At 39.4% G+C, this 16849-nt stretch overlaps 1 protein-coding gene across 12 annotated transcripts in view; it reads right to left on the reverse strand.

The window, feature by feature from the left end:
• The window catches only part of FILIP1 (filamin A interacting protein 1), a 296630-nt gene that overhangs the window by 41196 nt on the left and 238585 nt on the right, over positions 1–16849 (reverse strand). The window lies entirely within an intron of this gene.

The following is a 16849-nucleotide window of genomic DNA, read 5'->3' on the forward strand; positions in this document are numbered from 1 at the left end:
AGATTCCCTGGCTAAATGACATTACTTATTAGGAGCCTCTTGGAACCCAGAAGAGATGATTAAATGGGTCATAGAACCCTCCTTAGAGTCGCAGTAGCTGCAAAGTTCCACTATTATATCCTGAAGCACAGGGACCACATCTTTCTGGGTCTTTCTATATTCAGAAATATCTTATATTCACCTTTTTTTTTAATTCCAGCTTTACTGAGGTATAACTGGCAAATAAAATTGTATGATATTTAAAGTGTGCACTGTGGTGATCTGATATGCATATACATTGTGAAAGGATTCCTATCATCTAGTTAATTAATTAAGACACTCATCATCTCACATAGTTAACTTTTTTTTTTTTTTGGTAGAATATTTGAGTTCTACCATCAGCAAATTTCAATCACCAACTATATCAACTATAGTCACCGCGTTTCATATTATTACCTTCGACTTTATAGTCAAAAGTTTGTACCATTTTATCAGTCTCTCCCTATTTCCCCCACCCCCAACCCCTGGCAAACATTTTTTACTCTCTCTATGAGTTTGACTTTTTTTTTTTTTTTTTTTTTTTTTTAAGATTCCACATATAAGGGACACCAAGTTGTATTTGTCTTTCTTTGTCTGGTTTATTTTATCTAGCATAATGCCCTCAAGGTCTATCTGTGTTGTTGCAAATGACAGGATTTCCTTCTTTCTTTTGGCAGAATAATATTCCACTGTATACATATACCACAAATTTGTTACCCATTCATCCACTAATGGACATCTAGGTTGTTTCTATGTCTTGGCTACCGTAAAAGAGGAAAGATTTATACAATCTGAAGAGAAACCAGAGTATATCTTGGCTATTGTAAATAATAGCTTCAGTGAACATGGGAGTACAGATATCTCTTCAATGTCCTGTTTTAATTTCCTTTGGCTATATACCCAGAAGTGGGATTGCTGAATCATATGGTTGTTCTATTTTTAATTTTCTGAGGACCTCCGTACTGTTTTCAATAGGGGCTGAACCAGTTCTCATTCCTACCAACAATGCACAAGGGTTCCCTCTTCTTCATATCCCACCAACTGTTATTATCTCTTATCTTTTTGATTACAGCCATTCTAACAGGTATGAAGTGATATCTCCTTGTGGTTTTCATCTGCATTTCCCTGATGATTCATGTATTCACCCACTTATAATTGGCTTCCCATCAAGAACCAGGCATTAATAGGAGCTGGGAATATGGTGTAAACAAGACAAAGTCCTTATCCTGGTGGAGGTCACACTCCAAGGATACATACCCTGAGGAAAGAGAGTAGGGTTTTCTCAAAGGAGGTGACTGAGGGCTGGGGACCTGCTCAGTAAAGACCTTCTCTAAAGCAGGGACATTTGAAACTAAAGAATCAAAGCATCCATCCATGCAAAGAGCAGAGGCAGCAGGAGCAAAGGCTCTGAGTGGTAATGAGCATGGGAGATTCTAGGCACGAAAAGAAGTCCATTGTGATCAAAGCATGGAGAGTGAAAGAAGAGAATTACAAGATCCATTTGAATGATCCATTAACTAACATTTCAAGTATCCTTTTCTGGAACATGTGCTCCAGAGATAGCTCTGATAAGCTACCAGGGCCTCAATGTGTACTAGAGGGTCCTCTGTTCAGCATAAGAAAAATGAAGAATCATTGTTTAATTGATGAATGAATGGTTGAAGATGTATCAGGCATCCATCCTTGTAGAAATGAGATATAAGAACCTGATGAACCCAGCAGCCTGGTGTCCTCAGTAGTGCTGCTCTAGACCCAAGCCTCTACTTGGTTCCTCAAACTTAGGAGAAGTTTCCATCACCTGATATAACCAGAAATGGAGTTGATCCTGCAGCTAGAATATTGCTGCATCTGCCTTTTCATGCACCAACCTTTCAGGCAGGGATCTTGTCAGCATGTCCACAGGTCAGGGGGCTGAGACTTTACCAAGTCTCCAAGTACTGCTTACTAGTAACTATATGTGTGGCAAAAGTCAGTTGGAGACCTGCTTTCATTATGACCTATCATTTGTCATGAGATACCAATATCTTCCAATAAGATCTGACAATTGGAAAAAAGCAAGGTGACTTGGCCCAATTTGCCACACCATGGTAAAGAGCTGGATTTTATTCTGAAACACCTGATTTATATGACTAACATGTAGAGAATGTACTTGAGGGCAGGGAGAGCAAGAGTGGAAGATGTCTCAAAGGGCTATTGTGGTAGCCTCGATACACAATGGGATGGTGGCTTAGATAAGAGCTTGCCTTGGACTAGGGCAGTGGCAATGGTTCTGGGAAAATGGACAAATTCCAGATATAATTTGGAAGCAGAATGAATACAACTCACTGGTGGTTACTTTTGGAAGGTTGAGAGAAAGACAAGATTTAGGGTGATTGCATTTTAGTTTGAGTGATTAGATACAAGTACTGTTAACTGAGATAAGCATAACTAGGTTTTCAGAAAGTAATCAAGAGTTCCATTTTAGATACCTTAAGTTTGAGAAGCCTATTAAACATCCAAATGGGCTGGTCAAGTATGGACTTTCACTCAGTTATTACTCAATGAACCAAATAAATTTTAAAAAAAAAAATTTTTTTTTAACGTTTATTTATTTTTGAGACAGAGAGAGACAGAACATGAACGGGGGAGGGGCAGAGAGAGAGGGAGACACAGAATCGGAAGCAGGCTCCAGGCTCTGAGCCATCAGCCCAGAGCCTGACGCGGGGCTCGAACTCACGGACCGCGAGATCATGACCTGAGCTGAAGTCGGATGCTTAACTGACTGAGCCACCCAGGCGCCCCAAAAATTTTTGTTTAAAGAAGACTAGAAATTTTCTTTTCTATGAATGACATACAATCAAATGGAGACCTTCCCTTTCTCAAAAATTTTAGCATGTCTTAACTGAACTGTATACTCCAATTTAATTTACTCACATGGAAAATATTATTGTGATTATGGGTCCATAGGCCAAGTCCTAAGTCCACCATAAGTAGGGATCTCCTAAGACAGTCATAACTTCTTAGAGTGCTGCATCCCAGAGACAGAGTATCTAGGCTACCATCTAGGATGCATCCTTTAAGCATCCTGTTGCCACTGAGCACCGTGACCTGAGCAAGTGGCTCCTAAAATCAAATCTTCTCACAACTGCTTCTTATTCAAATTGATCAAGAAAAGGAGAGACAAAGAGGACATCTTTCCTGCACATTCTGAGAAAGATCTAGTCTAGCATATGGCAAGTGGGAAGTTTCTCAACATGTGGGCGGTTACTGGTCTTGCCAATTCCATGTGCTTTTATCTCAGGAGACATTTTTTGCTGCAGAGGAGGTTGTGCTCCAGAACTGTGAGAAGTGGGTGCACTGGTGAACTGGAGTGGGCAGGCAAGGACAAGTCATAGGATATGCTAACAGCACTACACTTGCGTTCCTTAGTTGGGGGCAGGGGAGGGGTGGAGACCTTTCTTCCAGGATCCTTCCCTGGAGGTTTGGTAATGGTGTATTAAGTCTGGGCAGTAGTTCTGCACATAATTATGCCTCTTTCCTTTAGTGAAATATAATCCCAAATTTCTCAAGTGTTACAGATTCCAGAAGTCAGACAAATCTGTAAGCATTAGAGAGCCAAGTAAATCAGAAAATATTGGAGGAAGGGATGGTAAGGGATGGTAGGTGTAAGTAAGTGGGAAACATAAGATCACTTCTGTGATCAGAATATAGGATTTAGTGACATTGTAACAAATGACAAAGACTAGGTAGACCAAAGCATTCCTCCCTTCCAACAGCACACTGGATACAGAGTAGCCATAGTCCACCATTTCTAGTTCCCTTCACTTCTCAGATCAGATACATATACTTCCCTAAGCATTTAAGAATAAAATAATTCTTCATAAACTTCTCTAGGAAATTGAGAGGTAGGCAGAAAATATAAAGCAAATTCTTAAGGCACAGTGTTTCTGAAGTCAAGAGCAATGAGTTGAGATTAAATAAAGTTGACCTCTGGTGTGTTTGCAGTTGAAGCTCACATTCAGCCCCTGAATAATTTGAATAGTTTCTTGGCTAAGAGTTCACATCCAAGAGCTGAATATATTATGCACTGAGCATAAAAGACCCAACCTTTGATTAATCTTTTCTGTTCAAACTTTTCACCACCACAAAGTACTTTCCAAACACAAGCATTCTTGGAAAAAGAGTGCATACTCAGTCAAGGAGCCAGAAAGGAGCAATCTCCAAACACTGAAAACACCACCTTCCCAAGTTCCAACTCCCTCTCTGGAGTCCAGGATTTGTAATGCTAATCTGAGTACCTTCTTCCATCCTGGAAAAAAGGGAAAAATATCAAAGTGATGGAGCTGAATATTCACTGTGGTGCTAAGAGACAGCACATTTTTCCAGCACTTTCCTTTCTTAACTCTTTCTTGGTATATAAATTTGTGCAAAAATAGCATTTGCCTGGTATTTAACGTGATGAAAAATGGCTGCCAATTTAGGGCAGCATTCCCAAGGTTTTTTCACTCTGGAAGAATAATCTTACTTATTACTTTCCAATACCTGATTTTGTCCATGATGCCGTAATAAACCATCAGCTTAGTGAAAAACCCAACCCAACTAGTTTGGAATCTGGGGACCAAAAACTCCCAATCATTTGTTAGAAATTCTCACTTTGAATTCAGTTGCTTTTGCAACCTAGATTCAATCACTTTCTCTGAAAGTTACATATCTCAGTAATAACTCAATTAGTTCAAAAAGGATCTACAAGAGACTCTGGTTTTGTGTTTCTAATATACAGAACGCCTATCAGAGTTGATCAATTGCCTGACATTACAATTACCAGTAACAGAGTACTGATAGATCAGAAAATTTTTTTTTAATATGTCACTATAAAGCACTAGTTATTAACTGTATTTTTGCCACTTTGGTAGATTCTGAAGCTGTAACTACTGACTAAAAATTTGCCTGTTAAAGTGCCTTTCTAGCTGGCCTAACTATTTGTTATTTCCTAATGATCTTCATTGTGTGTTTCTTAAAACTTCCCATCTGCTCCAGTTCCTGAGGGCTCTCTGATTAATACTAAAAATAGGCATACATTTTTATTTGCATACGTATACTGTGTCCCTCACTATCAACTTTTTTATCCAGAAGTTATAAAGTAAATCTGTGTTAGACTTTCTAAATAAATGAATTTGTATCTATGCTTCGTTTCATAACCCGCAATAACTTCTGTGCAAAATACATGCATTTAAATCCTTCAATTTGGTACACTAGTACACTTCAGATTCTTTTTTTTTTTTTTTTCTCAAAGTAGTTTGCTTTATGCAGCTGTTGGGAAAAGAAAATAATTATCCCCAAGACTATTCTATAAGTCAGTCCAAACTGAGTTTAAACTTTTATTCTTTTCAAGATATAAAATGTGTTCTTTCACTTCTTTTTAATTTACTGATTTTTTTGAATATGCATAGTTGTAGAAATACAGCAGTAAATTTATGAAGTTAGCAAAGTTACTACAGCAGTTTTTCTTCCATAAGATGCCTATATTACTAGATGTTTCACTTCTCATAAAATTGTATATGGCTAAAAATCATAATACTATTATTTTTGTAGAAAGAAAGTCATCCTTTTCCAGATGTGTATTTCATAGTTACATTCTACTCCTCAAGTATAATTTATTTTATATGTAAGATTTATCTGTCCTTTGGAAACTTAAAACATAAATGCTAAATCTTCCCTCACCATAAACCACACTGTTATATTTTTGGTTCTCCTAAAATGGTAGAAACCAAATGAGGCCAGAGAGAAATGACCCTGATTAAAATAAGGTCAGCTGTCTCACATATTTATGGAAGATTACCTGTCCTATACATAAAAATGACTATAATAAGCATTACTAAGAGTCCCAACTTTTTCCAACTGATTTGGAATGCCATCTTTAACATATATTAAATTTCTATACTTACTATAATCTATTATAATAATTCTCTATTATAGAGAATTTTTATCGGCTCCATTGACCTACCTATTAATGTACTAATACAATACTGTTTTACTCACTATAATTTTTAAATGAGTTTTTGTTTTTAGTAGGAAACTTTTCTACTACTTTTCATTTTCAAAGTTTGACTATTCTTGCTTATGGATTTTTTAAAATGTTTATTTATTTTTGAGAGAGAGAGAGAGGGAGAGAGCGCAAGTGCAAATAGGAGAGGGGCAGAGAGAGGGAGACAGAGGATCCAAAGCCAGCTCTGTGCTGACAGCAGCACGTCCGATGAGGGGCTTGAACTCACGAACAGGTTGCGAACCCTGAGATCATGAGCTGAGCTGAAGTCCAACGCTTAACTGACTGAGCCACCCAGGCGCCCCTTGCTTGTGTATATTTTATACAAACTTTAGAATCACTTCAGTTAGTTCCTATATCTTAAGAAAAATCCTAATGATATTTTTATTAGGACCACATTAAACTCGTGGATTAATATAAGAAGAGAGCTTTATGATGTTGAGTTCCCAGTCCTACAATATGGTAAAACCTTTCCATTGGTCCCAGACTTTTTCATATCTCCATGTAGCATTTAAATTTTTTCACATTCTTTTTTTTTAAATTTTTAATGTTTATTTCTGAGACAGAGAGAGACAGAGCATGAGTGGGGAAGGACAGAGAGAGAGAGGGAGACACAGAATCTGAAGCAGGCTCCAGGCTTGGAGATGTCAGCACAGATCCTGACACAGGGCTCAAACCCACGAACAGTGAGATCATGACCTGAGCTGAAGTCAGACGCTCAACTGAGCCACCTAGGTGCCCCCAAATTTTTTCACATTCTTAAGTTTATTTCTAGATAGTTTATATTTAATGTAGTTTTGTTTTTTGTCATTTGGAAAGATGAAAACTATTGATTTTTGACTCTTGATTCTATGTAGTTTTATACCTTGCCAACTCACTTTATTGAATTCTCTAATTATTTGCAGCAGGTTTGTAGTTTTCCTGAATCTACCCACAATCTAAGTACAAAACAGCTACCTCCACCCAAACAATAGAAGAGTGTACTTTTCCAATACTTTGCATTGTTCTCAAAAATTTCTTAGTTTGATACATTGTAAATTGATTTCGTGAAATTCACCTATGTTTGTTCTTAGTGTTCAATACAAGGTGAGCAGAAGAAACGTTCACTTTTAGGTATTAGAAGTTATACCTGTGGTAAGAACTTTATATTTGTTATCTCATGAGCTTAACTCTGTGAGATATGTACTCTGCTATACACACTCTGTCGATAAAGAAACCAAGAATTAGAGGCATTAGAAAACCCGTCCAAGGTTACAGAACAGGAAGTAGCAGAGTCAGAATTTTGAGTCAGAGCTATTTGCCTCCAAATGAAATGCAGGAGACTGAGAAAACATCTGTCTCTAGGTTCCAGATTTTGAGGGGCTCTGGCACGCTATAGCTAGAGTAACCCAGGGAGGAGTTAACCATAGTTAAAGAGGTTAGACTTAGCTCAGATGATCCTCTGAAGGTCATAAACCATTTATAAACATATCATAAGCACTCTGGAACCCACCACAATGCCACATGATTTCTCCTTAGCATACATCTGGATTATTTTACTAATAAAGAGGGTGCTAACTGCAGGCCTCAAGCTTATATGTGCAAGAAACACAATTACCTTCATTTTTCCAGATCTCTTATAATTTTCAATATGGGTTCCCATTATACTTTATCTTAGTCCATTCTGGGTAAGCTCAGTTGAGTCTGGTTTCCCTTAATAAATTTAAAGATTCCTCATTCAAGTCAGGGTCTCCTGAGTTAATTCTAGGGCTTCAGGACCCCGTTTCTGGAGTTAAGATTAAGTCCCTTGACCATCAGGAAGGTGGGTAAGAGGTCATCTAGTCAGCCTTCTTCCACCTGGCATTCTCTGAGATGCATATTGTTGTCTCTTGTCACAGGTGTCAATCTGCTCAGATTGCTGATATAAACGAGTCACAGTTCTATCCTCATGGCCAGCCATGGCTTCAGCTATTCACATGGCCTTTCAGGGACATGGGAAAATCTACATTCCTTTTAGGGTTACATATCAGACACCAATTTTTACCCTATTTCTCCTGAATTATTTAGTAGAAGGGGAGCCACAAGTTTTGCCATGCTTTTTGCAATGAACTGAATTATGTCTCCCAGAATTCATATATTGAAGTCCTACCCCCCAATGTGACTATATTTGGAGATGCAGCTTTTGAGAGGTAATAAAGGTTAATAAGTCATAAGGGTAAGGTTCTAATCCAAAAGGATTGGAGGCTTTTATAAGAAGAGGCCTTATAAGAAGATCTCTCTCTTTCCATATACGTGCACAGAGGAAAGGCCATGTGAGCATGCAGAGGGAAGGTGGCCATCTATAAGCCGGGAAGTTAGGCCTTATGAGAACCCAACCGTGCTGGCACCCTGATCTCAAACTTCCAGCCTCCAGAACTGTGAGAAAATAGATGCATGTTGTTTAAGCCACCTAGTCTATTAGTTATGACAGTCAGGCAACCTAAGACACCCTTGGACTCAACCTAGTAACCTCTTTACTCTCAAATTCTCCACACCACATCTATCTGTGGTTTATATTACTCTCACCTTCCCTTCCTCCACCCTCTACTCCCCCAAAAAAGCTCAGAACAGAGCCTCTTCTTTTGCACTACCTCCTCCCACAAACAACATAGATTGTTCTTGCTTTCTCGCTTCCCCAAGCATCTTATCTAACAGAAAAGAAGAGGTGTGATAAAAACTGGATCCACTTGATTACATATTCTTTCTAAGGCTATGCCTAGATCTTTGCTTCTGAAATCCAAAGACAAGATATTGAGTTCTCTTCTCGCTTTCAGCAGTGGCAACTTTTCCTTGAGGCAGTGGTTGCTCTTGGCTGGCTGTTCAACTAAGGACAGGACACCGGATAATAGAAAATATTAGGTTAGAAAATCTAATTATTATCATACTCTAGTAAATTTTTATAATGGAGTATAGGCACGTGAAAATGTCAAAGCTATAACAATATTATAATTGAATTACTTAGTTTGAGGTTGTAAGGGACAGGCTCACCCAGACTACCTAAGATGATGGAGTTATTAGTGAGAATACCTCATAGTAAATTAAAGCAGAAAACTGTCTCCACAGCTGATCAGGCCTGGAGAGAACTGGAATATTATGCATCATTTTGTGTCATATACCTACAGTTCTAGTAACCCGGCAGCAATGAATATGATCTAATGCTTGTCATGCTCTCAAAAGCAGGAGTCCACTGCAACCCCAGTCCTGTGATGTGGGCTCTTCTTCACTCTTAGAATTTCTCTGTCTCTGCTGGGTTTTTCTTGGTTTCTGTGGTCTTTATGTCTTTCTGTTTCATATGCCCCGAGAAAGCGTCTCAGTGGGTTAGTCAGTCCCCATCAAACAGAGCTCACTATTTGGCAGTGTTCTCCTGCCAGGCTACTTCATAGGCCTCAGCCTCCCTGATGTCTAGGTTATCAAATGTTGCAAACCAGCTGCATTCCAGAATACATAGCCAACAGATGAATTTTGCTCACTGCACATTGTGTTATAAATTTGAGCCAACATTGAAAAACCAGAAGATTTTACTAAAATCAGATTTCTGTCTTTTCCCTAAAATTCAGAACTGGCAACAATGTGGCAACTGAATCACAACCTGAATCTGAGTCAGTCAGCCTGAGCTGAATTGAATGGACTTTCCCTGGTGTCACAGTTTGCTATCTCCAGCCCAGTGGTCCACCACTCATGCAATGTGTGCTAAAGGATCTGCTTTTTTTTTTGATGACTGCCTAGCACTGCAGGTGTTTGCGATTGAGACCTTTGTGACCTCTGTCCAGGACAGTTGACCTCTGGTCAGAAAAGAAAGAATGACAGTTATGTGAAAGGAGTTGCCTCGATTTCTCTCAGAAGAGGCCTCTTCTGTGAATCAGGTGCTCAGAGTTTCAGGAACTGTCTGGCAATTTCCTGAAAACTTTCTGAAAGAGAGCAACCCAACGATCAGTTCAGATCTAGAGAGACTCTGACAACCTGATCACCTCCCATTACTGGGTTCTCATTCTTTACCTCTCATATTTAAATTCTAAATACTGTCCTCCATTCTTACTTCTCCTAGGATTTTTCCAGAATAAGGGATATCAAATACCAGGACTGAGGCATTCTTATGTGTTAAAAATCTTGAAACAGTAAAGTGTGATTCTTGTGTATTGTCTCTCAGGCTCTCCCTTTCAATGCATTTCCTTTTCAGTGGCCAGTTCTCTTTGATTATTACCCCACCCCTTTGTATAATGTTAGAGTCTTTCTTGGTTCAAGTTCTGTTCTTATTGTTGTAAAAGTCCAAATACATTGAATCTAATTAACTAAAACTCTCAGCTAGCCAGGTTAAGCCTTAAGATCTGGAAAATATCTTCACCATCCTTATCTACAGTAAAATGCAACAGGAATTAACATTCAGATTTGAATATAATGTAATAGGCTCTAAGGTTGTAAAGCCACCCACATAGCAGCGCTACAAGATCCTGAGTCATCAAATATGATTTTGTACTATACTTAAAAATTTTACAGGAAATTAAAATGCATTTGAGACATATTTTCCATAACAGTAAAAGTAAGTTAATTTATATTATAACCTTTGATTAATCAGAAAATTTTGTTGATCAGAAAACCTGTTTTCCTAGGCATGTCTGTTAGTTATAATACTAAGACTCTGAAGAGTCTTAGATCAGAGGCTGCTAACTTAGTGACCTTGAGAATGAGGGTGCTATGAGGTTTGGGAGGATCATATCCACCTAAGACCCAGCATTTATGTATAGTGGGATCTGGTGAAATGAACTACAGGGGCATTTTTAATGGGCCCAGTCATATTTAATCCAGGGAGCGCCTACTTCAGAATGAGTCGCATGCCCCTACTTCTACAGGGCTGAAAGTAGATATGTTAATACCCTGGGTCTATTAAGAGGATTAACTTCTTCTAACTCCAAACTTCCAACCCTAGGAAACTGTCTGAGTCACCAGTTTTGTGGTCCCTTTAAGATGCAACAACGCTTCCTTTATATCATCCTGACTTATCCCGTCCTCCAATACAAATACCCAGCTGTGAGCTAGGAGTAACACTACCTCACCTCGCCTCTTTCATTTCAGTCACATTTTCCAGTAGCAAGTGGGACTTGCATATTGCCAGGGTAAGAGGAACTAGAAGGAGGAGTTTGATCCTGGCACTCTTTCAGAAAATCAACTGTGAAACATATTCCTTCTGTGATGGAATCTCTAAATTCTAATTCCTCTCCTTTCTTGAAAACTGTTTATTCCCAGCAATTGTCTTGGCCGGTAGGATACTGATAGTTGGTGGCATATCTCGTGACCAAGTTAAGATCTGTTACTCAAATTCTGAATCTGCAACATTAGAATGGATGTGCAGTCCACAAAGTCACTGGCAAACTTTCCGAATCATCTTTTCTTCCTCCACGCATTGGGGAAATGAGGAAGTGAAGCATTCACTTTAATCGAAAGGTAAGAACTTGAAAGTAGAAAAGATTATTATTTTTTACTGTAAACTAAGTTCAAACATTAATTCTTCCAATTAAGTATTGGTAGTAACCTAAGGAATCTAAGGAGCTTAAGCTGTCTGCTTACCCACGTACCAAATAGGGACAGTAATTATGCATCACATAGTTTTGTAAGTATTAAGCAGGATGTATATGTGTCCAGCATATTGGGGAAGTTAATAAAAACTAACTCTGCTATTGAGTGGCCTCTAGCAAAGTGCTAAGCACAAAGAAGAGGGCTCAGTTATTTTTTGCTAATATATTCCATCTATTGATTACTTTCTGCTTGATAAGACTTGATCTTTTTATACATCATTACCATCTTTTCTTACAAAGTGCTTTATTATGACTCGCCAAGCTACCAGTGAGTAAAATCAGTTTTATTACCATATTTTAGGGATAAGACATCTAAATCTAAAAAATCTTAATGGATATTATGCCAAGGAATCAAGTGTGAATCTTTTTCTATAAAGATGACAGATAATATTTCCCAGGATTCCAGGCCAACAGAAACTTTCCAAAAGCTTGCTCTGATTGGTCATTTCCCATCTTAGGCAAGTGTATTAGTGCAGCCTGGCCCACAAGTCACCAGGCAAAGCCCATTCCCCTTCACGTTGACAAAATGGGACTTGAAAGCTTCCCTTCCATTCAAGCCCCCACTCCTGCATTCTCTGCTTCATAAGTTAAGAGATTTCTCTTGAGATGCTGATTTGTACTAAAAAAAAAAAAAAAAATGAACTTATACTTGGAAGGCTTGCTGCAATATTATATGATGATGTAATTATTTATGTAGTCACAGCTGAGCCTATAGAATCCAAAAGTTTTAAAATCTACAATTACAGTTATAGATTTAGACAGCACTCCCCCACATCATTCACACACACACACACACACACACACACACACACACACACACCTCAAATATTTAAGTTTCAGACCACTTTTTGATGTAACTGTGTTCTCTCTATTTTGACATTCCTGAAGCAGTTCTAGTGAAGCTTAAGATTAAAATCACAAGTCTTGCAGTTCAGACAGGGAGTAAAGTATAAACTCTGAAGGTGATCTCATGTGCTCAGAATTAAGCCTTTAAAGGTCAAGTTGACTTAAAATATGGACCAAACAATATAGCATTTAGAAAGGGAGTTTTCTTTACCCAATCTTAACTAATTCAATGAAGGATATTCTCCTCTTTATTATTAACAATGCTAGTTAAGCAATGCATTTTTTCATGCTATTTCATCCTTTTAATTTGGGAATATGACTATTTGTAAAAATAAATATGCAGTAAATGATGGTAATAAATTATGATCACAGTCTGCAGATTTAAAATGAAGGAAGCCCAGAACAAGATGTTGCCCATTTTACGTTCTTAATTTGTGGAATTTTTATATAAGATGAATTTAATAACTCCTGAAATGTTAAAAATAATTTCTGTTTCTATTATTTTTACACTTAAGGGTCTAGGTCACTGGCAATTACAAGGTCGTGGCTTGGGGGTGGGGGGGGTCTTTATTTAGCCTCCTGATAACCATCGTCAGCCTCCCATCATAACGACCCCAAACAGAATCCAACCAAAGTAGAGGCCTGTGTATGCTATTCAAACCCAACTCCAAACAAGTCCCCCGGCTGCTCCTTCCAACAGACGCTGTCTCAAAGTTTCTCCTATCTTGACAGTCTAGAAACCACTGGTCTGAATATCTCTGTTTATATCCTCCCAATAACCATCATTCTGCCTTGTAAAAGTTTATGTCATAGTTTGGCCATGAGAGCATGGAGGTGGGGAGCCCACACACATAGAGAGAACACAAAAAACAAGCCATTTTGCACAAGGGACTCATTTGCACAAAAGTGCTATACCACTATACACTGTGATCTGAGTTGAGCTGCATAATTTTTCTGGGACTCAATTTCTCCATCCATAGAATGCAGGACTCAAAAGGGCTGATCTCATAAGTCCTTTGCAGTGCTCAGAGCCTGGGATTCCTGGTCTCATCCAAAGTCTGAGTTTGGATTGCTTCTCAACACTTGCTACTGATCCGGTAGACCTGACTCCTTTTTGCTATCTTTAACCATTCTCCCTCAGGAAATGAAAAACTCTAGCAGGATAATTACAGAGAACCAAGCCTAGATGCTACCCCAGGTAGGGGGCTAGATGGCGGGGGAAGCCCCTAGCTTCCTCCCATCTGCTCTCATCACTCCCACCCACCAAAGGAAAACCTGTCTGGGGCGGAGACCACCTGCAGAGTTGCACACTCAGTGGGAGAAGCTGGATGAGATTATACGGGCAAACCACTTAGGCTTATCTCACTTTCTTCCTTCCTTTTTTCTTGCTCACGGTAGAAACAAAGGGAAATGATTCCGAAGTAAAGTTCTTGGCTCCCTCCGCCCCACCCCCCCCCCCCCCGCCCCCGACAAAAGGGACTTTTCCGGAGAGGGGGAAGGGAATGCAAAACAAAGAAGGAAACAAAGGAGTTGGGACGTTCTACCGGAGGACTCCCACTTGTGCTTAGCAATGCCGGTTCTTTATTAGCTGCCGCCCAGCTTCCCCTGCAGGTGCTGCGGCCGCTAGGAGCTCCCCAAACCCCGGCCGAGGTCAGAGGGACAGGGCGCCTCGCCCGCGGTCCCGGCACCTGGCGGGGAGGGGCTCCCAGGCGACTTGGCCAGGGGAAAGAAAGCCATGGGGTCAGCAAACTGCCAGCCCCCATCAGTAGATCTAATTATGACCGCTGACTTCAAAAAGAGGATTTAACCCAAAGCAGATTTAGCAGAGCAGTTTCCAAAGGGCAGCAGGAATCCCGGGCCTGACCTTTGAGAAAATCCTATAGGCTTCACTGCCCCGGGAACTCGGCAAGCCAGTCACGGTGGACTCCTCAGATCGCAAAGACATTCAGGGATGCCAGCTTAAGTTATCAGGGTCCTAGTGGGGATGTTTAATTTAGCATAACGTGTGTCTGGAGGGGCGTGCATTGCTGGTCAGGGGATTGATCTGGGGAAAAAACACTGACAGTGGAAAATATAAAGCTCTAAAGTATAACCCGTTAAGTCAACAATAACTATTTCAAAACGTTAAGGAGGTTTAATATGTTAAGTGAGCATCAAAGGTCTGTTAGTGAAGTTTGAGGACATATCCCAGCAACGCTGATCAAAGTATTGAAAGCATCTTAAGGTATTTTTTTTTAATTTTTACTTTGATTTTTAAAACCTTCTACCCAGCACTTTGCTCAGGAGAAATGTTTGCTGTGGTTGTTTTAGTAAAATCAAACAACTCCAAAAGGGTACAGAGCATTGGAATTGTTCCTCTAGAGTTGATGAACAAGAAGTTTGTAAATAAACACATCTGGGATAGGCTTATTGTATAATAAATACAAAAGTACTTTGTGAACTATAAAGCTCTTCGCTGTGGGTTATTATTTGAATTACTCTCACAAAACACAAAAATTAGGAAGACAAAAAGAAAGAGAAAGACACAGCCCAGGTAAGTACAGTCTTTCCATCCACACGCTTCATTTAAACCAACTCTGTAAGTGAAATGGTGCCACTTCAGGCAGTTAGCTTACGTGGGAAATTGTAGAAAAGACAGGTCTGGTTCTAAACCACATAATTTACAATGTGAGCAGAAAACAATTCATTCACACAGGTGTTCTTTAAAATTATTTGATTTCAGATCTTTTAAGAAGTCACTATCAAACAAATTGCTACTCCTTTACCTGACCACATTCCAACACAGAACATCTAACCAGATGGCTGTTGTAGAGATTCACAATTTACACTGCCCTTAGAACCTTGTTTGCAAGATCTGTGCTTGAGGTTGGGAAGTTCACAGAGACTGGGGAGGTGGAGTTTATTCTCACTGTGTGGTTGTCCAAAACAAAGTCACATTAGACCATCTGTTTGTTCAAATACAAAGCTGATAAACCTTAGCTTCCAGGAGCAGAAGACAGGCTTAAGCCGTAAACTGAGACTATTGGTATGCAACACTCCAGCCATTGTTCTCTTTACCATTTCTCCTTCCCCAAGAGATGTGCCAAGTCCAATAATAAGTAAAACTTACCAATAATTTTTAAAAATTTAACAAAAACTTGTTTCATGCTTTTATTTACTCTTCTTGTGACAGCTTTTTCTTATAAGCAAACTAATCTAGGAAAACCAGGTCTCTTTCTTGTAACTAAGTATATAATAAAGCTGGGATTAGTAAAGCTGTTCCCAAGTGGCTCTTAATTTGCAAGTCCTAAATACAGAAGCAGACACGCTCGGTAACTCCAAGCATCAGGCTTGGATGTCACTGGTTTCAAAGATTGTGGAATTCACAGACATAACCATTCAGCTGAGGAAAGAAAAAGAGAATAAACTAAAGAGAAGATGCTGAAAAAACTGGAGAGTATAGAAGAGTTAATTACAAAGCTTTTCAGTTTGGAGTCTCTACATCAAACGTGGTGATCCCTGGTCTGAGAAAACTACCTGCCAGGACAGATATCCATGCTCCACATGCAGAGTTTTTGTTTTGTTTTGTTTTGGTTTGGCTCCTTTTTTTACACCGTGTTTTAAGAGTTATGCAACCCTTAGAAAGCAGGTAGCTCTAGTTGTTAAGTACTTTATACACAACCAAATATTAAGACTTTCTATAGTGGTATTAAGAATGAACAGGATTCAATTTTAAATGGTTAAGCTTCATAATTTGTCTTCCTGACTAAGTGGGTTTCAACCTCAAAGGAAAAAAAAAGTAGATTATTTCCCATAGAAGGAAATCGGGAGAGAGCTTTTCAGATGTAGGTGGCTTCACTGATCAGATATAAGCTCCCCGGAGTTTGTTTCCAGCTTTATGCTTTTATGGCTCTCACCATGCTAGCAGGAATCTGGTGTCCCACTCTGTGCACCCCCAAACATATTCATATGAACAATTCCAGATAAAAATCTGACTCATTCAGGTCACCAACCACTCAGAAATTAGAGTTAGAATCCGGGCACCTGTCTGTGGTGTCACTGGATTGGCATGTGACCCCAGGCAGGAGGGACAGAGATGAAAGTGTTGCATCCACACGACTCCTGAAACAGAATGCTACGGGCACCAGTGACAGTCACAACAAAGTTTATTACAATGAGAGGCAAGGCCGACCGATCAGGACCAACACTCTTGATAAGAGTGCGGCCCCGAACAGCCGGGGTACAGAGTTTTTATAACCGATCACATCGTTTTATCATCACCTGGGAACAGAACAAAGAAACAATTTCCAGATGAGTTAGAAACAGTTGCCTAATGAGGTGTTTACTTTAGACTTTCTGCCTCTAAGTTGCAACCAGTGGATCTCCTTGACCCTGC

This window comes from Panthera tigris, chromosome B2, assembly GCF_018350195.1.
Source record: "Panthera tigris isolate Pti1 chromosome B2, P.tigris_Pti1_mat1.1, whole genome shotgun sequence".
Lineage (NCBI taxonomy): Eukaryota > Metazoa > Chordata > Mammalia > Carnivora > Felidae > Panthera > Panthera tigris.